Source organism: Lissotriton vulgaris, chromosome 11 (genome assembly GCF_964263255.1).
Source record: "Lissotriton vulgaris chromosome 11, aLisVul1.2, whole genome shotgun sequence".
NCBI lineage: Eukaryota > Metazoa > Chordata > Amphibia > Caudata > Salamandridae > Lissotriton > Lissotriton vulgaris.
Genome location: NC_141699.1, coordinates 484,395,242 through 484,421,564, shown reverse-complemented (window position 1 = coordinate 484,421,564; position 26,323 = coordinate 484,395,242). Strand labels below are relative to the sequence as shown.

Sequence of the window (26,323 nt, the reverse complement as noted above, 5' to 3'; positions counted from 1 at the left end):
GTCTTGTTTAGGCTTTTGGACTCTTTCTTAGTACACTTAAGGGCCCGTCACCACCGCCGTAATATAGGGAAAAGTGGGTAGAAACATGCAGTGATTGATTACCACTCATCTGTGCCCTTTCACTCACTTTGAGTGATGCATGTTGCTATTTTTACTAATTGTATGAAAGCATGCAAAATAAGTGAGGACAACAGGGCACTGCTGGTACGTGCCCCGTCCTTCCGTTACTTTATTTTTTGGTCTCCGCCTGACATGAGCAGAGCATGGCTCGTATAAGACAACAGTGACATCATACTCATTCAGCTGCGATGGCCGAGTGGTTAAGGCGTTGGACTTGAAATCCGATGGGGTTTCCCTGCGCAGGTTCGAATCCTGCTTGCAGCGTAGTGTGATTTTGCATGAACACCATTTGGTTTAGTTAAGGAAATGTTCACTTCTTGTTACGCAATCCTCATCAAGTCACAGAGTTAAATGGCAAAAACTCAAACTAGATGTAAACATTGAAACAATTTCCACACCTAGGAAGTGTTTTAGAGAGCAGGTGGCTCGGAAGGGTTTGTAGTCTGGACCTATCCTGCCTGATCTAGACAAGTTACGAAATGAGTAATTTTTTTTATGAAGCGTGTCTTGTTTAGGCTTTTGGACTCTTTCTGAGTACACTTAAGGGCCCGTTGCCACCGCCGTAATATATGGAAACGAGGGTAGAAATGTGCAGTGATTGATTACCGCTCATCTGTGCCCTGTCACTCATTTTGAGTGATGCATATTGCTATTTTTATTAATTGTATGAATGTATGCGAAATAAGTGAGGACAACAGGGCACTGCTGGTATGTGCCCCGTCCTTCCGTTACTTTATTTTTTAGGTCTCGACCTGACATGAGTAGCGCATGGCTCGTATACGACAACAGTGACATCATACTCACGCAGCTGCGATAGCCGAGTGGTTAAGGCGTTGGACGTGAAATCCAATGGGGTTTCCCCACGTAGGTTCGAATCCTGCTTGCAGCGGCATGAGCTTTTGCATGAACACCATTTGGTTAAGTTAAGTAAATGTTCACTTCTCATTACGCAATCCTCATCAAGTCACAGAATTAAACTGCAAAAACTCAAACTAGATGGAGACATTGAGACAATTTCTACACCCAGGAAGTGTTTTAGAGAGCAGGTGGCTCGGAAGGGTTCGTAGTCTGGACCTGTCCTACCTGATCTAGACAAGTCATGAAAAGAGTACTTCTTTTTATGAAGCGTGTCTTGTTTAAGCTTTTGGACTCTTTCTGAGTACACTTAAGGGCCCGTTGCCACCGCCGTAATATAGGGAAACGAGGATAGAAATGTGCAGTGATTGATTACCGCTCATCGGTGCCCTGTCACTCACTTTGAGTGATGCGTATTGCTATTTTTATTAATTGTATGAAAGCATGCAAAATAAGTGAGGACAACAGGGCACTGCTGGTACGTGCCTTGTCCTTCTGTTACTTTATTTTTTATGTCTCGGCCTGACGTGAGTAGTGCATGGCTCGTATACGACAACTGTGACATCATACTCACGCAGCTGCGATGGCCGAGTGGTTAAGTTGTTGGACTTGAAATCCAATGGGATTTCCCCGCGTAGGTTCGAATCCTGCTTGCAGCGTCATGAGATTTTGCATGAACACCATTTGGTTTAGTTAAGTAAATGTTTACTTCTTGTTACGCAATCCTCATCAAGTCACAGAGTTAAACGGCAAAAACTCAAACTAGATGTAAACATTGAGACAATTTCCACACCCAGGAAGTGTTTTAGAGAGCAGGTGCCTCGGAAGGGTTCGTAGTCTGGACCTGTCCTGCATGATCTAGACAAGTCATGAAAAGAGTAATTATTTTTTTATGAAGCGTGTTTTGTTTAGGCTTTTGGACTCTTTCTGAGTACAATTAAGGGCCCGTTGCCACCGCCGTAATATAGGGAAACGAGGGTAGAAATGTGCAGTGATTGATTACCGCTCATCTGTGCCCTGTCACTCACTTTGAGTGATGCGTATTGCTATTTTTATTAATTGTATGAAAGTATGCGAAATAAGTGAGGACAACAGGGCACTGCTGGTACGTGCCCCGTCCTTCCGTTACTTTATTTTTTAGGTCTCGGCCTGACATGAGTAGCGCATGGCTCGTATACGACAACAGTGACATCATACTCATGCAGCTGCGATGGCCGAGTGGTTAAGGTGTTGGACTTGAAATCCAATGGGGTTTCCCTGCGTAGTTTTGAATCCTGCTTGCAGTGTCTTGAGATTTTGCATGAACACCATTTGGTTTAGTTAAGTAAATTTTCACTTCTCATTACGCAATCATCATCAAGTCACAGAGTTAAACTGCAAAAACTCAAACTAGATGTAAACATTGAGACAATTTCCACACCCAGGAAGTGTTTTAGAGAGCAGGTGGCTCAGAAGGGTTTGTAGTCTGGACCTGTCCTGCCTGATCTAGACAAGTCATGAAAAGAGTACTTTTTTTATGAAGCGTGTCTTGTTTAAGCTTTTGTACTCTTTATGAGTACACTTAAGGGCCCGTTGCCACCGCCGTAATATAGGGAAACGAGGATAGAAATGTGCAGTGATTGATTACCGCTCATCTGTGCCCTGTCACTCACTTAGAGTGATGCGTATTGCTATTTTTATTAATTGTATGAAAGCATGCAAAATAAGTGAGGACAACAGGGCACTGCTGGTAGGTGCCCCGTCCTTCTGTTACTTTATTTTTTATGTCTCAGCCTGACGTGAGTAGTGCATGGCTCGTATACGACAACTGTGACATCATACTCACGCAGCTGCGATGGCCGAGTGATTTAGGGGTTGGACTGGACTTGAAATCCAATGAGGTTTCCCTGCGTAGGTTTGAATCCTGCTTGCAGCGTCATGAGATTTTGCATGAACACCATTTGGTTTAGTTAAGTAAATGTTCACTTCTTGTTACGCAATCCTCATCAAGTCACAGAGTTAAACGGCAAAAACTCAAACTAGATGTAAACATTGAGACAATTTCCACACCCAGGAAGTGTTTTAGAGAGAAGGTGCCTCGGAAGGGTTTGTAGTCTGGACCTGTCCTGCATGATCTAGACAAGTCACGAAAAGAGTAATTTTTTTTTTTATGAAGCGTGTCTTGTTTAGGCTTTTGGACTCTTTCTTAGTACACTTAAGGGCCCGTTACCACCGCCGTAATATAGGGAAAAGAGGGAAGAAATGCGCAGTGATTGATTACTGCTCATCTGTGCCCTGTCACTCACTTTGATTGATGCTTGTTGCTATTTTTATTAATTGTATGAAAGCATTCAAAATAAGTGGGGGATACAGGCCCCTTCTGGTACGTGCCCCGTCCTGCCGTTACTTTAATTTTTAGGTCTCGGCCTGACGTGAGCAGCGTATGGCTCGTATACGACAACAGTGACATCACACTCATGCAGCTGCGATGGCCGAGTGTTTAAGGCGTTGGACTCGAAATCCAATGGGGTTTCCCTGCGCAGGTTCGAATCCTGCTTGCAGCGTAGTGTGATTTTGCATGAACACCATTTGGTTTAGTTAAGTAAATGTTCACTTCTCGTTACGCAATCCTCATCAAGTCACAGAGTTAAATGGAAAAAACTCAAACTAGATGTAAACATTGAGACAATTTCCACACCCAGGAAGTGTTTTAGAGAGCTGGTGGCTCGGAAGGGTTTGTAGTCTGGACCTGTCCTGCCTGATCTAGACAAGTCATGAAAAGAGTACTTTTTTTATGAAGCATGTCTTGTTTAGGCTTTTGGACTCTTTCTTAGTACACTTAAGGGCCCGTTACCACCGCCGTAATATAGGGAAAAGTGGGTAGAAACATGCAGTGATTGATTACTACTCATCTGTGCCCTTTCACTCACTTTGAGTGATGCATGTTGCTATTTTTATTAATTGTATGAAAGCATGCAAAATAAGTGAGGACAACAGGGCACTGCTGGTACATGCCCCGTCCTTCCGTTACTTTATTTTTTTTTGTCTCGGCCTGACATGAGCAGAGCATGGCTCGTATACGACAACAGTGACATCATACTCATGCAGCTGCGATGGCCGAGTGGTTAAGGCATTGGACTTGAAATCCAATGGGGTTTCCCTGCGCAGGTTCGAATCTTGCTTGCAGCGTAGTGTGATTTTGCATGAACACCATTTGATTTAGTTAAGGAAATGTTCACTTCTCGTTACGCAATCCTCATCAAGTCACAGAGTTAAATGGCAAAAACTCAAAATAGATGTAAACATTGAAACTATTTCCACACCTAGGAAGTGTTTTAGAGAGCAGGTGGCTCGGAACGGTTTGTAGTCTGGACCTATCCTGCCTGATCTAGACAAGTTACGAAAAGAGTAATTTTTTTTATGAAGCGTGTCTTGTTTAGGCTTTTGGACTCTTTCTGAGTACAATTAAGGGCCCGTTGCCACCGCCGTAATATAGGGAAACGAGGGTAGAAATGTGCAGTGATTGATTACCGCTCATCTGTGCCCTGTCACTCACTTTGAGTGATGCGTATTGCTATTTTTATTAGTTGTATGAAAGCATGCAAAATAAGTGAGGACAACAGGGCACTGCTGGTACATGCCCCGTCCTTCGGTTACTTTATTTTTTTTGTCTCGGCCTGACATGAGCAGAGCATGGCTCGTATACGACAACAGTGCCATCATACTCATGCAGCTGCGATGGCCGAGTGGTTAAGGCGTTGGACTCGAAATCCAATGGGGTTTCCCTGCGCAGGTTCGAATCCTGCTTGCAGAGTCTTGAGATTTTGCATGAACTCCATTTGGTTTAGTTAAGTAAATGTTCACTTCTCGTTACGCAATCCTCATCAAGTCATAGAGTTAAACGGCAAAAACTCAAACTAGATGTAAACATTGAGACAATTTCCACACCCAGGAAGTGTTTTAGAGAGCAGGTGGGTTTGGAAGGGTTCGTATTCTGGACCTGTCCTGCCTGATCTAGACAAGTCATGAAAAGAGTACTTTTTTTTATGAAGCGTGTCTTGTTTAAGCTTTTGGACTCTTTCTGAGTACACTTAAGGGCCCGTTGCCACCGCCGTAATATAGGGAAACGAGGATAGAAATGTGCAGTGATTGATTACCGCTCATCTGTGCCCTGTCACTCACTTTGAGTGATGCGTATTGCTATTTTTATTAATTGTATGAAAGCATGCAAAATAAGTGAGGACAACAGGGCACTGCTGGTACGTGCCCCGTCCTTCTGTTACTTTATTTTTTAGGTCTCGGCCTGACGTGAGTAGTGCATGGCTCGTATACGACAACTGTGACATCATACTCACGCAGTTGCGATGGCCGAGTGGTTAAGGCGTTGGACTTGAAATCCAATGAGGTTTCCCCGCGTAGGTTCGAATCCTGCTTGCAGCGTCATGAGATTTTGCATGAACACCATTTGGTTTAGTTAAGTAAATGTTCACTTCTTGTTACGCAATCCTCATCAAGTCACAGAGTTAAACGGCAAAAACTCAAACTAGATGTAAACATTGAGACAATTTCCACACCCAGGAAGTGTTTTAGAGAGCAGGTGCCTCAGAAGGGTTTGTAGTCTGGACCTGTCCTGCATGATCTAGACAAGTCACGAAAAGAGTAATTTTTTTTTTTTATGAAGCGTGTCTTGTTTAGGCTTTTGGGCTCTTTCTTAGTACACTTAAGGGCCCGTTACCACCGCCATAATATAGGGAAAAGAGGGTAGAAATGCGCAGTGATTGATTACCGCTCATCTCAGGGGTGTGGAATTTATTGAAATATGTACTTGTCCATGGGACAAGTACCTTCATAAATCTACTTGTCCTGTAACAAAATCCACATGTATCTTTGGTGCCATGTAGTGCACCGTCAAATAATGGCTGCAATCTCTTTGTATAAGAGCTCTGATAATAGCCTCTCTGGTTATGTCAGGCTAATACTATAGAAGAATTTGAATTTTGGAGGTTTTCACCAGCTCTTCTCTAATCTTTTCCCATACTGAGAAAGGTCGGAAATTTACCCCTGACAACGGCAGAAGTAAAGTTTCTTCCAGGGCTGGGAAAATGTGGTTGGAGAAAAAGTGAACTTGTAAACACTCAACAGATTTTTGAGACCAAATACTAGCTGTCTAGTAAGAACTCACTGGCAAACAGCACCACACCTACCTGATAATCCCAAGGTAGAGAAAGGAGCACAATGTAGGCCAAGTGAGTAATCAGAACATTTAAATACCCCCACGTTGATTCAAAGTTCTTATGACACCAAGCAAGCGAAAAAAAGTAATTGGAATCCTCTCCACAATAGCTCTCTTGCCTCTTCCATCTAAGCAACTATCCATTCATCCTTTCACCCACTGATATCTAGCATTTCACCTTTACATTGGCACCCATTCATTCTTTAATCCATTACCTTTCACTAATCTGTTCATCAATCTGTTCATCTGTCTCTCGATCCACTCATCCATATCCAAACCTACCCATTCATCTCCAAACCTATCCATTTCAACCATCCATCCATCCTTTCGCTCATCCATACACCCTCCCTTTCACTCCATCTATATACCCTTCCATTCACTTCATATATCCACCCTCCCTTTCACTCATCCTTCCACCCACCCTTCGACCCATCCATCAATCCATCCATTTATCCTTTACATTCATCGATCCTTTCGCTCTCTAATCCTTACACCCTGTAACCCATCCACTCATACACCCTTTCCTTCATTATAACATCCTTTGTCCATCCACAATCCCGGTCTCTCACTTATTCATCCATCCATCCATCCATCCATCCATCTAGCCAGCCACACTTCTACTCACTCATCCTTTCACCCACACATCCATTCATCCTTTCAAATTAATTACAAGTCTTTGTCTGCCGAGCTTCAGACAGAAGAGGCCCATCAAGAGCTCCACCACCTCTACTGTAGCTGCTAAAGCCTATCCTGCCATCTCCAAACCTATCGATCCAACTGATCCATCCCGCCTTCCTTTCACTCATCCATCCTTTTGCTCATCCATCCATCCTTTCACCCCACACATCCTCCTTTTCACTCCTATTCATCCATCCTTTCACTCATCCCTCCACTCATCCCTCCATCCATCCACCCCATCCATCCTCCTTTTCACTCATCTATCCACCTACCCTTTCACTTCATCCATTTATGCTTTCGCTCATCCATCCACCCTTTCACCCATCCATCTTCCGTTTCGCTCATATATCCATCCTCCCTTTCACTAATCCCTCCATCCCCCTTTACACTCAACTCCCCACCCACCAAGCCATCGTCAACCCTTCCACCCACCCATCCATCCCTCATCCAGTCAGCTATCTAATAATCTACTCTCTCACCCATTAATCCACCCTTTCAGTAAGTCGTCCATCCTTTCACTCATCAATCCACTTTCAACCTATCCATTCACTCACACATCCCTTCATTCACCCTTGCTCTTTTCCTCCCATTCTCACACATCCATCCTTACATCAATCCACTCATTCATCCATCTTTCCATTCACCCTTTCACTCCACTCATTCATCCATCTATCCTTCCAGCCTTTCAATCATTCATCCATGCATCCATCGATTCACCCTTTCACTCATTAATGTATGCATCTATCATCCACTCTTGCACGTATTCATCCATGCATCTATACATCTACCCTTTCACGTATTCATACATGCACCTATCCATCCACTCATTCATCCATGCACCTATCCCTCCACCCTGTCACTCATTCATCCATTTATGGATTTAAAAATCCACCCTTACGCTCCACTCATTCATCCATCCATCCAGCCTTTCACTCATTCATCCATGCATCTATCCATTCACTCATTAATGTATGCATCTATCATCCACTCTTGCACGTATTCATCCATGCATCTGTATATCCACCCTTTCACTCATTCATCCATGCATCTATCCATTCACCCATTCACTCATTAATGTATACATCTATCATCCACTTTTGAATGTATTCATCCATGCATTTATACATCCACCCTTTCAGTCATTCATACATGCATCTATCCATTCACCCTTTCACTCATTAATTTATGCATCTATCATCCACTCTTGCACGTATTCATCCATGCATCTGTATATCCACCCTTTCACTCATTCATACATGCATCTATTCATCCACCCTTTCGCTCACTCACCCACCCACCCTTTCAAGTCCATTATGGGCCTTTGTCTGCGGACCAGCAGACTGAAGAGACCCATCAAAAAGTTCACAGCTGCTGTAGTTTCTACAGCAGTGTGTTCACAATGCCCCTGGTGCAGGCACAAAGTGACATGAGAGGCCTAGTGCAAGGACAGAATTGGGGGTGGCCTTAGGCCTGCATGAAAGCCCATGGGGAAACTAATGAGCTTTAATGTAAGCCCTCGATGTGTAAGATATGAGAGGCCAAGGGGAGCGGGTCAGAGATGTCAGAGAGGGCGGCTAAGGGGGGTGGGGTGGGGTGAGCAGGTTCAGGCACCGGGTGTAACATAAGGTGTACAAGAAAGGCAAAGTGCAAAGTAGGGGGTGCATGAGAAGGGAAAGCAAAGTGAGTTAAAGATGAGGCCCAGGAGTAGAGCAGAGAACACAAGGCAGGGGTCATACAGTTCAAGTCAGAGCAAGGGGCCAAGAGGCAGATAAGGCAGCCTCTTACATGGGGCCTGGAAGCTACACGAGCACGAGCTATTTCCAACTTCGAGCTCTGCTTTATTATTTTGTTGTTCTGTTCTGGGGAAATTAAAGTGCAGGCCCCAGCTTTTGCATTCACCCTTTCACTGCCAATAAACTGCTCAGAGCATCTTATTAACTGGCGGTGACCTACAGGGTTGAACAGCTGTGTATCGGATTACCATAAAACTGTCTACTTGTCCTTTGGACAAAATACAAATTAAAACCTCTTGCCCTGCTAAGAAATCTAGATGTCTCGGGCGTCGGGAGATAGGAATTCCCCACCCCTGCATCTGTGCCCTGTCACTCACTTTGATTGATGCTTGTTGCTATTTTTATTTATTGTATGAAAGCATTCAAAATAAGTGGGGGATACAGGGCACTGCTGGTACGTGCCCCGTCCTGCCGTTACTTTAATTTTTAGGTCTCGGCCTGACGTGAGCAGCGTATGGCTCGTATACGACAACAGTGACATCATACTCATGTAGCTGCGATGGCCGAGTGGTTAAGGCGTTGGACTCGAAATCCAATGGGGTTTCCCTGCGCAGGTTCGAATCCTGCTTGCAGCGTAGTGTGATTTTGCATGAACACCATTTGGTTTAGTTAAGTAAATGTTCACTTCTCGTTACGCAATCCTCATCAAGTCACAGAGTTAAATGGAAAAAACTCAAACTAGATGTAAACATTGAGACAATTTCCACACCCAGGAAGTGTTTTAGAGAGCTGGTGGCTCGGAAGGGTTTGTAGTCTGGACCTGTCCTGCCTGATCTAGACAAGTCATGAAAAGAGTACTTTTTTTTTATGAAGCATGTCTTGTTTAGGCTTTTGGACTCTTTCTTAGTACACTTAAGGGCCCGTTACCACCGCCGTAATATAGGGAAAAGTGGGTAGAAACATGCAGTGATTGATTACTACTCATCTGTGCCCTTTCACTCACTTTGAGTGATGCATGTTGCTATTTTTATTAATTGTATGAAAGCATGCAAAATAAGTGAGGACAACAGGGCACTGCTGGTACATGCCCCGTCCTTCCGTTACTTTATTTTTTTGGTCTCGGCCTGACATGAGCAGAGCATGGCTCGTATACGACAACAGTGACATCATACTCATGCAGCTGCGATGGCCGAGTGGTTAAGGCGTTAGACTGAGGTAATATGAATTTTTATGGCCAACTGTGTCCCCTAACGTAGACCCCAACGGCCCCATGTACGTGCTTCAAGTACATGTATGTTCCCTCCACAACCAGCTATCAAGACGCAAATACATTTGCGTCCAACGTTAACATGTCCTCTTTCAGATCCACCATGAATGGGTCGAATATTCAGTTCCTAAGTATGCCATGCTACCGTCTTTACATGGTGCACTTTCACGTTTTCCTGGCTCTGGTGAGCTAGGCCCTGATTTCTGCCATTGAGCCCTTTCTGCCTTCTGTCTCTGAAAGCTGCAGCCTGGAGCTGCATCCATGACCCTTACCCTACTCCCTGTGCGGCGAGCGGTGCCCGGCTCGGCCTGCTTGCCTGCCAAGACTGTATTTTGCCTTCAAGTTATCTGCTCCGCTCCTCGAAAATACATTCCTGTCTAGTGATTTAAGAAAAACATCTCCCCAGCTGCAGAGCAAAGGGCCCGGCCTTTCTGCCTCCGTGCAAGTAATTCATTGCTCCCGTTATCATGGTAGGCCCATGGCCCCCTCGTATTACACGTAGACACGTAGTCATATATGCATGCACTAGCAGTCAGTATAGAATAGCCTCTGCCCGAGAGACCTTTCCTTCTAGATAATACAGTTCCTCAAACACAAGATATTAGTTATGATTTGGGTTTAGGTTGTTCTGACACGCCAGACTTCTGTCTCCACGTATAGTGCTAAATGTCAAGTCCCCTTCACCCTCCAGTTCCACGTCAATCACACATCATGCTGCTGCGCGCGCATCTCTGCCATATATTTCTGCTGACACTGCAGGATTCCTCTATGGATCCACCCACCTGTGACACTCTCATGTGACGTTTCTAGCACACACCTCCGTGTACGCCCTCGTGCACGCCTTCTGTTACGTACATGTGTTCTTATCTCTTTTCTCTCAGCTGTTACGCCTTCTGTATCCATCACCATTGTATGCATTTACTATATATATTGTACTCTGTTAATAAAGCATTGTCTATCCCTTCCTGAACCTTCGTGGTGATGGAACATGATACCTGGTTCGAACCAATTCCATTTTATGGAATAAAACCCTTATAAACTCAGATGCCACGGACTCTGCCTCTCATTTTTTTGAGTTATTCTTATTGAACTTTACCGCATAGAAATTCCGCATAGGTAAATTTTATTTACCACATTATTTGGCGCCCGAACAGGGACCCCTCCCCCACCTTACGCGCCGGCGGTGCGTTGCAGGCCTAGCCCCCTGCCACAGCCGTGACGGACAACTACGCGTACCCGCAGGATTTCCTGTATCTCCCTCAGGCCAACGGAGGTGACTGAGGCTGCGATCGACACCCAGACGAGGCGTGAGGAGTGCGGAGGATCCCGACCAGAGCCCAGCCGAGAGAGCAAGGTCCGAGGTGTTCAGAGGCCCACCAGTTCCGAAGTTCTGAAGTACCTACGTCACGAGTCGAGTCGAGTCCAGTCCGGTCCAGTCCAGTGTCGAGTTTCCGAGGCCTTCCGTTCCGTGCTTCCCGGTGAGTACCGTTGCTGGGGACGCATCTAGACGGGTGCATTAATTTGTGTCCGGTCAAGAATGGTTTGGGTACACAGACCCGGTCTGCACTGTTTAGCAGTGTATCTGTACTGTTTAGCAGTATATCAAGTATCCAGTTATCAAGTTATTGTCCGTTTCCGAAATGTTTTAATGTGTTTTAATGTCGTGGTATGAGTGATTGTTTGATTTTCATTACTGTGTTTATTGTATTAGTTGTGTCCAAGTTCGAGTAAGCATCAAGTATCAAGTATCAAGGTTCAGAATGCCACTGTTTTCTAAACTGAGACAGATAGGAACTAGGAAAGGGATACTCGAGGAAGCTGTTCCCATCCCACCCAGGGACACTCCCGGTTATTTTATGTACCACAAACACAGCCTAGACGCTGTATTATATCTCGACTTGTGGGTGGATTACACTAAGGATTTAGCAGAGAATCAGAGATGGCCCGTTACAGGGACATGGGATGCGGAGTGCATCATTAGAGTAGAGGAAGCATTATGGAAAAAGAAAGCCAGACAGTCACAGAAAGATGCCATTGAACTATGGCGTAAAGAATCACACAGACGGACAGAGAACGCACTCAGAAAAGCAGAGAAAAGTAGAGAGGATTCTGAAAAAGCCAAAGAAAAAGAACTACTAGAAGAAGGAGAACGAGTTAGAATGGAACAGCACGATAGACGGAGTAATGCCATTATGACAGGATTGTATCCAGTCCTGGCCGAGGGCCTGCCCAAGGCGACCCCGGAAACACCGAAAAATCTGCCCCCTCCATTGGTTCCGACTAAATTACGTCACAAGACAGCAGCAGACATTTTTATTTCATCCTACTTGGATGATGTAGCTCCCGCATATGCTAGTGTGCCTGCCCATGTGCCACCTGCTGACGGTAACCCGCCACCTGATCATCAGCCCCCAGGTCCGCAACAGCAGATCACTCCTGCACCGTTTCCTGCACCCGCACCCGTTATCCCTCCTGGTCTTCAACAACTGCATCCGCTTAATCCTTTTGGGGCTGACGCTGCTCAGGCCCCAACCCAGTTACAGCAGGTACCGACCCTACAGCCAGGTTATGGTCAAGCCTCCGCTTCAGGAGGTGCTACAGGAGGTTATCAAACACCCCCACCGTTACATCGAGTGACAATGAGAGATTTAGCAAAGGCTCGGACACCTAAAGGTGCACCGGCAGAACAGCTTAGAAGAGAACTTACGGATTGTAGATATGACCCAGTGCCCGGTACAACAGGACCCATGTTGTTAGCGTCCCTACGTTTGAGACGTGTTACAGATTATTTGATATTACTACCAGGAATGCCAGAACATCTAGACAAATTGTATTATTTTGTTAGAACAGGAGAAGGACAGGAATGTGTTGCTGAAGCCATGTCATGTCAGAAAGTAGAGAACAAAGGTTTTATAATGCGATTTATGGTTAATTGTTTAATAAGAGAACAAGATCAGGCAGGTTTTCCGCAAAATGAAATGAATAGACTGAATAGATGGAGCCAGAATATTGCGGATGGTAAACACGAAAAGGAGAACAGTGTACATACTATGGTTAGAAAGATCCGTAAAGAAATAATAGAAATACATGCCCAGCGAGCACCTGAAGAACAATTTGAATCAGACGGTCCGACTTCCTCGCAGGAGGAGGATAATACAGAGGATCTAGCAGAAACTTCGCATCAGTCAGACAAAAAGATGATAGCATATGTAGGCAGAGAGAAATTACCTAGACCGCATCCTTTTGATAGGCCCTTCGACAGACCCATTCGTAAACAAGAAACGTTTGAAAACAAGAAACGTTACCTCGGTCCAATACCAGAAACATTTCACTCTGCCATGTCAAATCCGAAGACTCCTGAACATCTATTTCAGGCTACCGATAAAGTACTTCAAGAACGAATGGGGTACCATGTACTCAATTCCATGGATGAACAAGAATTAGCCAGGTCAGCAGTACAATGGGCTGACAATTCTGATACATATAAAGATGACGCAGTAGCGCAAACCTTTTTGAATCTTTCCCCAGACGAACAGCGACTAGCTGGTATGTACATGATACAACACCTCCTTACGTTGTATAAGAACCAACATTCTGATCCAGGTCCCCTACCTGATGTACTAATAGAGTTACTCATGAATAAATGGAGAGGCCTGGGTACCGATTTAATTAAAGTAATTTTAGAAAATCGACACAGATATAGTGCCTTCCTGAATCCACAGTTTGTTCCAGCTCCACCCCCAGAAAGAAAAATGTTTTACATAGACAGACAAAATCCCTTGCGAGAAGTACATCCAGTCAGGAATGATGATAACACCCTTACACGTGTGTATGTATACACGCCCATAACTAAAATGGAATTATTGGAAATGAAGAAATTAGTGCCCAGTCATGATAAAGACCCTGCAGGTTTTCACCGTGAAATAAAAGACATGTTACTCATGGGAGATTATACCTATCCCGACATTATGAAAATATTGAAAGTACTATTGCCTGCCGGTATTTACGAGAAACTCAAAGAAAAAGAATGGGAGGTGGGAGACCAAAAGATAGATTGGGCTGCATTAGAAAATGAAGAAGGGACCCGAACCCCAGGGTTGGGTCTTGGGGACAAAACTAAAGCATTACCAGGATTGTTAGTACAGGTCTTGCCGCGATTATTAGCAACTAAAAAGGAGGACTGGGATGCAATCTCAGCCTGCAAACAGAAACCCGATGAAGACACTAGTGATTTTTATTCCCGATTTGAGAAATGTTTTATTATTAATAGTGGCCTGAAACCAAGTAGCGAGTCTTACCCGCACCTTTTTGTATCCAAATTAGTCGAGAATTCTCTGCCCCAAGTTAAGAATCGTGTACTGAAAGTCGAGAGCACATGGCAAGCAAACACGCCTTCCCAAATGTTACAAATGTTACAGTACCACCAGAACAGAATTAGAGAAGAACATGATCACGAACAAAGACGTATGAAAGACACGAAAATGAAAATGCTAGTTGCTCAGTCAGTTCCAGCTGACGGTCAGAAAAAGGGCATGACACAGTCCAATAATTCAGCAGCTCCTGTTAAAGGGACATGCAATTATTGTAAACAGCCAGGTCACTATGTAAACGATTGTGCAGTCTTGAAACACAATATATCTACAGGTAAAACTAAAGAAAGACCACGTCAACCTAGACAAGACCAGGTTCAACAACACGTACCACAGAATGTACAGCCTATGCATGCTCCACAACAGACAGTACAGACCGTAGCGGTACCACAGCCACAACCGATTGCCGCAACACAACATACAACTCAGCAGATGTACCAGTATGCACAAACTGATTACCCCGATTACCAGCGATACACATGAAACAGCCTAGAGAGGGAGGTTGGCTTGCCTCTTATTGAGGTTCCTGTGGATCAAGAGGGTCCTTACATACATAGTCAAGTATTAAGAAAAGATAGAAAGTTTTTGATTGACACAGGGGCAAGCAGAACAACAATCAGTCACGACGAGGTTCCAGGGGCACCCCTCTCAGGCTCACAGAATGTTTCCCTTGGATTTTCAGGAAAGCCTATTGTAAATGAAGTATCGAAACTAGTTCCCCTTTCAGTTGGTCCGTTGTCCCGCACTACATATTTGTTGCTCACGAAATCATGTCCAGAAAACGTATTAGGTATCAAGACACTGAAAGCTCTAGGAGCTGTAATTTGTTGTTCTCCGGAAGGAGTAAGATTGTTTTTGCGTGACTTTAAGGGTCACTATGTGTTGAGAGATATTGATCCCAGATTACAGAATGTTCCTGCACATTTATGGGCACAAGGCCCCACTGATGTAGGTTGTATGCACATTACACCATACCGAGTTACACTGAAACAAGGTGTTGTTTTACCACGCATCCGACAATACAAGTTACCACCAGATGCTGTAGTGGCTTTACTGAAAATCATTGACGAGCTCATTGCACAAGGAGTGGTTGTAGAAACCGACTCGAATCTATGTAATTCCCCTATCATTCCAATTCTTAAACGTACTGATCCAAATGCACCTCCAGTTTATCGATTAGTGATCGATTTACGAGAATTGAACAAATGCATTGTACCACAGTACCCTGTGGTTCAAGACATCTCTTCATTATTGACAGCTATTGATTCAGAGGCAACGTTCTTTACTGTAATTGATCTGAAGAACGCCTTCTTTAGTGTCCCAATCGATCCGGAAAGCCAATACCTTTTCGGATTCTGTTTAAATGGCCGAAGCTTCAAATTTGCAAGCGCACCTCAAGGATTCACAGAAAGCCCCAGCATCTATAGCCAAGCATTGAAAAGACAACTTGACAGTATTCACATGCCTGACAACACTGCCCTACTTCAGTACGTCGATGATCTATTGATCACCGCCCGTAGTGAACCAGAATGTGAACAAGCGTCACTGACAGTTTTGCATTTCTTGGCTGACAAGGGACACAAGGTGTCTCCTTCGAAGCTGCAATTCTGTGTTCAGCAAGTGGTATACCTTGGGCACTTGCTGTCCAAAGGGGGGAGACAGCTAACACCTGACCGTATCAATCAATCAATCAATCAATGACATTTATAGAGCGCACTACATACCCGTAGGGTCTCAAGGCGCTGGGGTTGGGGGGGTGCCGCTACTGCTCGAACAGCCAGGTCTTCAGCTTCTTCCTGAAGGAGAGGTGGTCTTGGGTCAGGCGCAGGTCGGTCGGGAGGGAATTCCAGGTCTTGGCGGCCAGGTAGGAGAAGGACCTTCCTCCTGTAGTCGCTCTTCGGATGCGGGGGACGGCGGCGAGGGCGTGGTTGGCTGATCGGAGGTGGCGTTTGGGAGCGTAGAAGTTGATTCGGCTGTTGAGGTAGCTCGGGCCTTGGTCGTGTAGGGCTTTGTGTGCGTGGGTGAGGAGGCGGAAGGTGATTCTTTTGTTGACGGGGAGCCAGTGAAGGTCTCTCAGATGTCCGGAGATGTGGCTGGTTCGTGGGATGTCGAGGATGAGTCTGGCTGAGGCGTTCTGGATCCGCTGGAGTCTCTTCTGGAGCTTGGCGGTGGTACCGGCGTAGAGGGCGTTGCCGTAGTCCAGTCGGCTAGTGACGAGGGTCTGGGTGACGGTCTTCCTGGTCTCGGTGGGGATCCACCAGAAGATCTTCCGTAGCATGCGTAGGATGTTGAAGCACGCCGAGGAGACGTTGTTGACTTGCCTGGTCATGGAGAGGGAGGAGTCCAGGATGAAGCCCAGGTTGCGTGCATGGTCTGTCGGTTTGGGTGCGGTGCCCAGGGCGGGAGGCCACCAGGAGTCGTCCCAGGCGGAGGGTGAGGAGCCCAGGATGAGGACCTCCGTCTTGTCCGAGTTCAGTTTCAGGCGGCTGGTCGTCATCCACTCGGCTACCTCTTTCATCCCTTCGTGCAGGTTGGCTCTGGCGGCGGCGGGGTCGTTGGTCAGGGAGAGGATCAGCTGGGTGTCGTCGGCGTAGGAGATTATGTTGAGGTTGTGTTGGCGTGCGATGGCCGCGAGGGGGCTCATGTAGACGTTGAAGAGGGTGGGGCTCAGAGAGGATCCTTGAGGGACGCCGCAGATGACTTCGGTGGCCTCTGACTTGTACGGTGGTAGACGGACTCTCGGTGTTCTTCCGTCGAGGAAGGAGATGATCCATTCCAGCGCCTTGTCCTGGATTCCGACGTTGCTGAGGCGCTGTACTAGGGTGCGGTGGCAGACAGTGTCGAATGCCGCGGAGAGGTCTAGGAGGATGAGGGCCGCTGTTTCTCCGTTGTCCATCAGGGCTCGGATGTCATCGGTGGCGGCGATGAGGGCGGTCTCAGTGCTGTGATTGGCCCGGAAGCCAGACTGTGAGGGGTCGAGGGATCCATTCGTCTCGAGGAAGGCGGCCATCTGCTTGTTGACAGTCTTCTCGATGACTTTGGCAGGAAACGGGAGGAGCGAGATGGGGCGGTAATTCTTGAGTTCGGTGGGGTCCGCTGTGGGTTTCTTGAGTAGAGCGCTGAGTTCGGCGTGCTTCCAGCTCTCAGGGAAGGTGGCGGTGTCGAAGGATGTGTTGATGATGTCTCGCAGGTGGGGTGCGATGACAGCGTCAGCTTTGTTGAAGACGTGGTGAGGGCAGGGGTCGGTCGGTGATCCGGAGTGGATGGAGTTCATCGTGCGGATGGTGTCTTCGGTGCTGATCGGGGTCCAGGCGTGGAGGGTGGTGGTGGGGGGTGGTTGTTCGGTCTTGGTGTGCGTTGGTTGGTTGTTGAAGCTGTTGTGTATGTCCGCGGTCTTATTGTGGAAGTATGAAGCGAGGGAGTTGCAGAGGTCTTGCGATGGGGTGATGTCGTTGTTTCCTGCGCTGGGGTTGGATAGCTCTTTCACGATGTTGAAGAGTTCCTTGCAGTTGTGTGCGTTGTTGTCCAGCCGGTCCTTAAATGCAGTTTTCTTGGCGGCGCGGATCAGCTGGTGGTGCTTCCGGGTGGCCAGCTTGAGGGTGGTCCTGTTGTCCGGTGTAGGATCCCTTCTCCAGACTTTCTCGAGGGCTCGGCAGTTCTTCATGGAGCTCTTGAGTTCGTCGGTGAACCACGGGGCTTTCTTGCTGCCGGGTCTGTTGGGCGGGGTCCTCAGCGGGGCGAGTTCGTCCGCGCAGTTGCTGATCCACTTCGTGAGGTTGTCGGCGGCCTGGCTGGGGTTCGCTGAGCTGGCAGGAGGGTGCTGGCTCAGGGAGGTGGCGAGCTGGTCGGCTGTGATCTTGTTCCAGCTTCTTCGGGCAACCTGTTGCTGGTGGTGGTGGGTTGTCGTTCTCTTGAAGGTGAAGTGGACGCAGCTGTGGTCCGTCCATTGAAGCTCTGTGGCGTGGCTGAAGTCGATGTCTGTGCTGGAAGAGAAGACTGCGTCGAGTGTGTGTCCGGCGAGGTGGGTGGGGGTGGACACCAGCTGCTTGAGTCCAAGATTGGCGAGGTTGTCGAGCAGGGTGCTGGTGTTGCGGTCGTTGTTGTTCTCCAGGTGGAAGTTGAGGTCCCCCAGGAGGATGTAGTCGGCGGAGGGGAGGGCATGCGGGCTGACGAAGTTGGCGATGTCCTCGCTGAATTGTGTGCGTGGTCCCGGGGGTCGGTAGATCAGGGTGCCTCTGAGGGTGGTGTTCGGGTCGGTGTGGATCTGGAAATGCAGGTGTTCGGCGGTGGTCAGGGTGTTGTCGGTGCTGGTCGTGAGACGGATGGTGTTCCTGTGGATGATGGCGATGCCTCCTCCCATCTGGTTGGCGTTGCGTTCCCTCCGGACGATCTTGTAGCCCTCTGGGATGGCGATGGCGATGTCGGGCGCTGAAGAGGCGTTCATCCAGGTCTCTGTGAGGAAGGCAACGTCAGGGGCTGTGGCGTCTAGGAGGTTCCAGAGTTCGATGGCGTGTCTGTGGACGGATCCAGTATCCAGTTAATTGTAAACATGTCACAACCCAAGACACAAAAGGAGGTACGGGCCTTTATAGGCCTCACTTCTTACTGTAGACAATGGATCCCCCAGTATGCATTTCTAGCAAAACCACTCATACAGTTGACAACCCAGGAGGCAGCGACATCGACTGTCCTCCCTTGGACTCAGGAACATACACATGCTTTTGACGATCTAAAGAAAGCCTTATGTCAAGCACCAGTTTTAGCGACACCATGTTACAGCAAGCCTTTGACACTTTTCGTCACAGAACGTGAAGGTACTGCATTGTCAGTACTCACCCAGGATCATGCAGGTTCACACAAACCGTGTGCTTATTTTTCTAGTACATTAGATCCAGTAGCCCAGGCTCTGCCTGCGTGCTTGAAACCAGTTGCAGCAACAGCTCTAGCAATTAGACAAAGTGATTCCATAGTGCTAGGACACCAATTGACAGTACAAGTTCCACATTCCGTGGAAGTTCTTTTAAACCGAACACAGACTCAGCACTTGACTATAGCACGACTGACAGGTTACGAATTGACATTGTTTCAGCCACACATAGAAATCAGACGTTGCAATACATTGAACCCTGCTACACTTTTGCACTAAGTGAGACAGACCCTTTGGCACATGATTGTGTTGAAGTCATTACCATTACGACGAAACCCAGACAAGACTTGACAGACACTGCATTACCAGATCCAGACCTGACACTTTATGTGGATGGTTCATGTATGAGAAACAGTACAGGAGAATTAGTGGCCGCCTATGCAGTAACGACAGAAACTGAAGTCATAGAAACGAATCGTATTGACACCCTGTCAGCCCAAGCAGCAGAGCTCATCGCTCTGACTCAAGCCTGTATTCGAGCCAAGAATAAGAAAGTTAACATATACACGGATTCACGTTATGCATTCGGAGTCGTACACGACTTCGGTGTACTCTGGCGAGAGAGAGGTTTCTTGACCTCTCACGGAGCCAAGATCCAGCACGGTCCCCTCATTCAAGCTCTGTTAGACGCAATACATTTGCCTACAGCCATATCCATCATGAAGTGCAAAGCACATACGAAAGTTACAGATACCATTTCCCAGGGTAACGACCTGGCAGATCGAACAGCCAAACATACAGCTCAGACTCAGACTCACGCAACTGACCTGACAAAGACAGTAGTCCCGACACCGACACATTGCATGACAGTTAGGGATCCCGCCCTAGATGTAATTGACATACAGACACATGCTACACCAGACGAAATCAAGAAATGGATTGAACTAGGAGGGATCCAGACAGAACAGGGATGGATGACGAAGGGGAAAGCCACATGGTTTCTCCCCGACTCTATGGTTCAAGTTATCATTAACACAGTACATAGTCCTGCACATTTAGGAGAAAAAGCCATGTTAGACAGTATTCAAAACCTTTGGTTCAATAAGCATTTACGAGCAGCAGCCAAACAGAAAGTGCGTACTTGCATGATCTGTTGTCAGTTCAACCCAGGTAAAAGCATTCCCGTAGAGCAAGGTGGATTTCATCCTCCCGATCACCCTTTTGAAGTCCTCCAGATGGATTATATCCAGATGGAACGTTGTCGAGGATTCAAATATGTCCTCGTAGTTGTATGTGCACTCTCCCGTTGGACAGAAGCATATCCAGTCCCAGATTACACTGCTCCGACCACTGCCAAGCAGCTGGTTCGTGAATTTTTCCCCAGGTATGGTTTGCCCCGTATCGTGTATTCAGATAATGGTCAGCCATTCTCGTCCGAGCTTATGAAGCAGGTATCACTCCTGCTAGGATATCAGTGGAAGTTCCACTGTGTCCGACATCCCGAAGCAGCAGGTCTCGTAGAGAGACATAATCAGACCCTGAAAATTCGCCTTGCCAAGATATGTAGAGAGAAAGGCGTTGACTGGATAGTAGCTTTACCAGTTGTACTCTTTTACATGAGAATGATAGCACATTCAAGAACAGGGCTATCCCCGTATGAGGTGGTCTTTGGTAGGCCACCAAATATGTGGGGGACGCCTCTGCCTCGTAAAATAACAGATGTTGACTGTAATATGCTGACAGATTACCTTGCCTCCTTGATGTCTGCACTACAATCATGTCGTTCACAGGTAGCTGCAGCCTTTCCCGACAACACCGAGGTGAAGCCACACGACATCGTCCCTGGAGAATACGTTTTTATCCGGAATTTCGACAGGAGGAGTCCGCTGGAGCCCCGTTGGCAGGCGCCGAAGCTTGTGTTATTGACAACAAGGACAGCAGTGAAAGTGGAGGGCCGCAAGGGCTGGCTCCACTCGAGTCATGTGAAAAGACACTATGGACTACCGCCAAAACTAGACTTCCAGCCCTGCCCCCTTCCAGAGACTGATACTAAACTCCCCCTGGTAGAGAAAACTCCTTCTCAAGAATTTCGTATGAAGTTGAGGTCTAGCAAGTCAGACAGTTTAATTGTTTAAGTCCTCCCCTAGGTGAAGCGGTTAGACAGGTTCCTGACATGTACAAGTTAGACCCCAATAGAGAGAGAGATAGACAGAAACAGATCAAGAAACATGAATATTGTAAATCTCTCCGTAGTCACTGCATTGTGACATTATTGATTATGTTTTTTCTGAGTCTTATGATTATTGCTGCAAGTATATTGCTACACATGTACTTTCCTATTTTCACACGTGCACATTCTTCTTCAAATGACACTGCCGAGCATACTTTCAGTGAATTGCCCCCGCACGAGTTATCTTACCGACTTGCGCTGCGCAACAATACATTCATCAGTATGTTACATCATTCCCATCAGACCAGCAATGCTACCAATTGTTGGATATGTGGCCGACTCCCTCCCTATCAGAAGTACAAGGGAGTTCTGCCCCTCTTTCCGTACCCGTTCACACACAATGGTTCCTGTGGTGCATGGTTTAGTCTAATGAATTCTTTGGATTCTGATTCCGTAGTTTACCAGGGCGATTGGGTATGGGGAAATCTGAACACAGTTCTGCATAAAGTATGTTTCCCTGACAAGGAGGGTCTTCCCCAAAGGACAGGGACTGATCTAGAAAATGAAGTATATGGATTAGGTAATTTTACACTTAACCTCATGATTCTGAATGTCCAGTCCGAAACCGAACCAGTCTTGCCCGCAATGTCAGTATTACCAGTCAAAGGTGAATTATGTGTCAGAAAGAATGGTTCAGTACACCTGGGTCATAGTAAATGTACCACTGTGATCGAATTCAGTGATAAAGGCAAGTCTACATTCAAAGCTTCCCGTCATTCCTATTTCATTTGTGGTTATACAGCATATATACGCTTACCTCTAGATTGGGATGGTACTTGTTACATTGCATTCCTTCTGCCACCTGTTTTCCTAGCCCCTCCTGATTATCATAGGGACTCCCATCTAGTACACAATAGACCCCAGAGAGATCTCCCGATTGTCGACTATACTGAAACGGCATGGGAGCAGTATACAGACTTCAATAAAGGTTTCTTTCCTTATTTAGGTGCTGTCTTTAATAGTAAACTGATACGTAAATTAACCAGAACCCTCGAAGCAGTAGTGAATGAAACTACTTCCGCCCTTAAGCAACTTAACAGAGGAGCAGTCTGCTATGCGGATTGTTGTCCTTCAAAATCGTCTTGTCCTTGACGTCATCCTGGCCGATAGGGGCGGAGCTTGTAGAGTCATCGGATCGAGTTGCTGTGTTTTCATTCCAGAAAACGCACCATCAGTATATAGAGCCATAACCCGTCTCCACAAGATTGCAAGTCAGATACACCAGAATCCAGGCACCTGGACTTGGTCCGGTTGGTTCTGGAGCGTGTTATCAGCCTGGGGATGGAAAGTCCTATCCTTCCTCGGAATAGCCCTTCTCATAGTGTTCAGTTGTTGCCTATGTCTGCAGTGTGGGCCAGCGATTTGCGGCTTGTGCGCCACATCATGTATTCCCCATTCAAGTTCACGTTCTAAATCACGCCAGAAAAAGGAAGAGCAAATGATGTTATATGAACAAATTGATGGACTAATGAAGATCGATATATCATGAAGGGTCCGTAGGGGACAAGGAGGGAATGAGGTAATATGAATTTTTATGGCCAACTGTGTCCCCTAACGTAGACCCCAACGGCTCCATGTATGTGCTTCAAGTACATGTATGTTCCCTCCACAACCAGCTATGAAGACGCAAATACATTTGCGTCCAACGTTAACATGTCCTCTTTCAGATCCACAATGAATGGGTCGAATATTCAGTTCCTAAGTACGCCGTGCCACCGTCTTTACATGGTGCACTTTCACGTTTTCCTGGCTCTGGTGAGCTAGGCCCTGATTTCTGCCATTGAGCCCTTTCTGCCTTCTGTCTCTGAAAGCTGCAGCCTGGATCTGCATCCATGACCCTTACCCTACTCCCTGTGCGGCGAGCGGTGCCCGGCTCGGCCTGCTTGCCTGCCAAGACTGTATTTTGCCTTCAAGTTATCTGCTCCGCTCCTCGAAAATACATTCCTGTCTAGTGATTTAGGAAAAACATCTCCCCAGCTGCAGAGCAAAGGGCCCGGCCTTTCTGTCTCCGTGCAAGTAATTCATTGCTCCTGTTATCATGGTAGGCCCATGGCCCCCTCGCATTACACGTAGTCATATATGCATGCACTAGCAGTCAGTATAGAATAGCCTCTGCCCGAGAGACCTTTCCTTCTAGATAATACAGTTCCTCAAACACAAGATATTAGATATGATTTGGGTTTAGGTTGTTCCGACACGCCAGACTTCTGTCTCCACGTATAGTGCTAAATGTCAAGTCCCCTTCACCCTCCAGTTCCACGTCAATCACACGTCATGCTGCTGCGCGCGCATCTCTGCCATATATTTCTGCTGACACTGCAGGATTCCTCTATGGATCCACCCACCTGTGACACTCTCATGTGACGTTTCTAGCACACACCTCCGTGTACGCCCTCGTGCACGCCTTCTGTTACGTACATGTGTTCTTATCTCTTTTGTCTCAGCTGTTACGCCTTCTGTATCCATCACCATTGTATGCATTTACTATATATATTGTACTCTGGTAATAAAGCATTGTCTATCCCTTCCTGAACCTTCGTGGTGATGGAACATGATACCTGGTTCGAACCAATTCCATTTTATGGAATAAAACCCTTATAAACTCAGATGCCACGGACTCTGCCTCTCATTTTTTTGAGTTATTCTTATTGAACTTTACCGCATAGAAATTCCGCATAGGTAAATTTTATTTACCACAGGACTCGAAATCCAATGGGGTTTCCCTGCGCAGGTTCGAATCCTGCTTGCAGCGTAGTGTGATTTTGCATGAACACCATTTGATTTAGTTAAGGAAATGTTCACTTCTCGTTACGCAATCCTCATCAAGTCACAGAGTTAAATGGCAAAAACTCAAACTAGATGTAAACATTGAAACTATTTCCACACCTAGGAAGTGTTTTAGAGAGCAGGTGGCTCCGAACGGTTTGTAGTCTGGACCTATCCTGCCTGATCTAGACAAGTTACGAAAAGAGTAATTTTTTTTATGAAGCGTGTCTTGTTTAGGCTTTTGGACTCTTTCTAAGTACAATTAAGGGCCCGTTGCCACCGCCGTAATATAGGGAAACGAGGGTAGAAATGTGCAGTGATTGATTACCGCTCATCTGTGCCCTGTCACTCACTTTGAGTGATGCGTATTGCTATTTTTATTAATTGTATGAAAGCATGCAAAATAAGTGAGGACAACAGGGCACTGCTGGTACGTGCCCCGTCCTTCCGTTACTTTATTTTTTATGTCTCGGCCTGACGTGAGTAGTGCATGGCTCGTATACGACAACTGTGACATCATACTCACGCACCTGCGATGGCCGAGTGGTTAAGGCGTTGGACTTGAAATCCAATGGGGTTTCCCCGCGTAGGTTCGAATCCTGCTTGCAGCGTCATGAGATTTTGCATGAACACCATTTGGTTTAGTTAAGTAAATGTTCACTTCTCATTACGCAATCCTCATCAAGTCACAGAGTTAAACGGCAAAAACTCAAACTAGATGTAAACATTGAGACAATTTCTACACCCAGGAAGTGTTTTAAAGAGCAGGTGGCTCAGAAGGGTTCGTAGTCTGGACCTGTCCTGCATGATCTAGACAAGTCACGAAAAGAGTAAATATTTTTTTTATGAAGCGTGTCTTGTTTAGGCTTTTGGACTCTTTCTTAGTACACTTAAGGGCCCGTTACCACCGCCGTAATATAGGGAAAAGAGGGTAGAAATGCGCAGTGATTGATTACCGCTCATCTGTGCCCTGTCACTCACTTTGAGTGATGCTTGTTGCTAATGTTATTAATTGTATGAAAGCATTCAAAATAAGTGGGGGATACAGGGCACTGCTGGTACGTGCCCCGTCCTGCCGTTACTTTAATTTTTAGGTCTCGGCCTGACGTGAGCAGCGTATGGCTCGCATACGACAACAGTGACATCATACTCATGCAGCTGCGATGGCTGAGTGGTTAAGGCGTTGGATTTGAAATCCAATATGGTTTCCCTGCGCAGGTTCGAATCCTGCTTGCAGCGTAGTGTGATTTTGCATGAACACCATGTGGTTTAGTTAAGTAAATGTTCACTTCTCGTTACGCAATCCTCATCAAGTCACAGAGTTAAATGGCAAAAACTCAAACTAGATGTAAACATTGAAACAATTTTCACACCTAGGAAGTGTTTTAGAGAGCAGGTGGCTCGGAAGGGTTTGTAGTCTGGACCTATCCTGCCTGATCTAGACAAGTTACGAAATGAGTAATTTTTTTATGAAGCGTGTCTTGTTTAGGCTTTTGGACTCTTTCTGAGTACACTTAAGGGCCCGTTGCCACCGCCGTAATATATGGAAACGAGGGTAGAAATGTGCAGTGATTGATTACCGCTCATCTGTGCCCTGTCACTCATTTTGAGTGATGCATATTGCTATTTTTATTAATTGTATGAAAGTATGCGAAATAAGTGAGGACAACAGGGCACTGCTGGTATGTGCCCCGTCCTTCCGTTACTTTATTTTTTAGGTCTTGACCTGACATGAGTAGCGCATGGCTCGTATACGACAACAGTGACATCATACTCACGCAGCTGCGATGGCCGAGTGGTTAAAGCGTTAGACTTGAAATCCAATGGGGTTTCCCCGCGTAGGTTCGAATCCTGCTTGCAGCGGCATGAGATTTTGCATGAACACCATTTGGTTTAGTTAAGTAAATGTTCACTTCTCATTACGCAATTCTCATCAAGTCACAGAGTTAAACTGCAAAAACTCAAACTAAATGTAAACATTGAGACAATTTCCACACCCAGGAAGTGTTTTAGAGAGCAGGTGGCTCGGAAGGGTTCGTAGTCTGGACCTGTCCTGCCTGATCTAGACAAGTCATGAAAAGAGTACTTTTTTTTATGAAGCGTGTCTTGTTTATGCTTTTGGACTCTTTCTGAGTACAATTAAGGGCCCGTTGCCACCGCCGTAATATAGGGAAACGAGGGTAGAAATGTGCAGTGATTGATTACCGCTCATCTGTGCCCTGTCA

At 46.3% G+C, this 26,323-nt stretch overlaps 6 non-coding genes across 6 annotated transcripts; all 6 read left to right on the top strand.

Annotated features, from left to right (window-relative positions):
* Positions 1-302: 302 nt before the first annotated feature.
* On the top strand, positions 303-384 carry TRNAS-UGA (transfer RNA serine (anticodon UGA)). Its single transcript has one exon. It is a non-coding gene; the product is annotated as a tRNA-Ser (tRNA).
* A 3,052-nt stretch (positions 385-3,436) lies between these two features.
* TRNAS-CGA (transfer RNA serine (anticodon CGA)) lies at positions 3,437-3,518 on the top strand. Its single transcript has one exon. It is a non-coding gene; the product is annotated as a tRNA-Ser (tRNA).
* A 543-nt stretch (positions 3,519-4,061) lies between these two features.
* TRNAS-UGA (transfer RNA serine (anticodon UGA)) lies at positions 4,062-4,143 on the top strand. Its single transcript has one exon. It is a non-coding gene; the product is annotated as a tRNA-Ser (tRNA).
* Positions 4,144-4,686: 543 nt separating this feature from the next.
* Positions 4,687-4,768, top strand: TRNAS-CGA (transfer RNA serine (anticodon CGA)). The gene has a single exon. It is a non-coding gene; the product is annotated as a tRNA-Ser (tRNA).
* A 4,383-nt stretch (positions 4,769-9,151) lies between these two features.
* On the top strand, positions 9,152-9,233 carry TRNAS-CGA (transfer RNA serine (anticodon CGA)). Its single transcript has one exon. It is a non-coding gene; the product is annotated as a tRNA-Ser (tRNA).
* Positions 9,234-24,627: 15,394 nt separating this feature from the next.
* TRNAS-UGA (transfer RNA serine (anticodon UGA)) lies at positions 24,628-24,709 on the top strand. Its single transcript has one exon. It is a non-coding gene; the product is annotated as a tRNA-Ser (tRNA).
* The last annotated feature ends 1,614 nt before the right edge of the window (positions 24,710-26,323 follow it).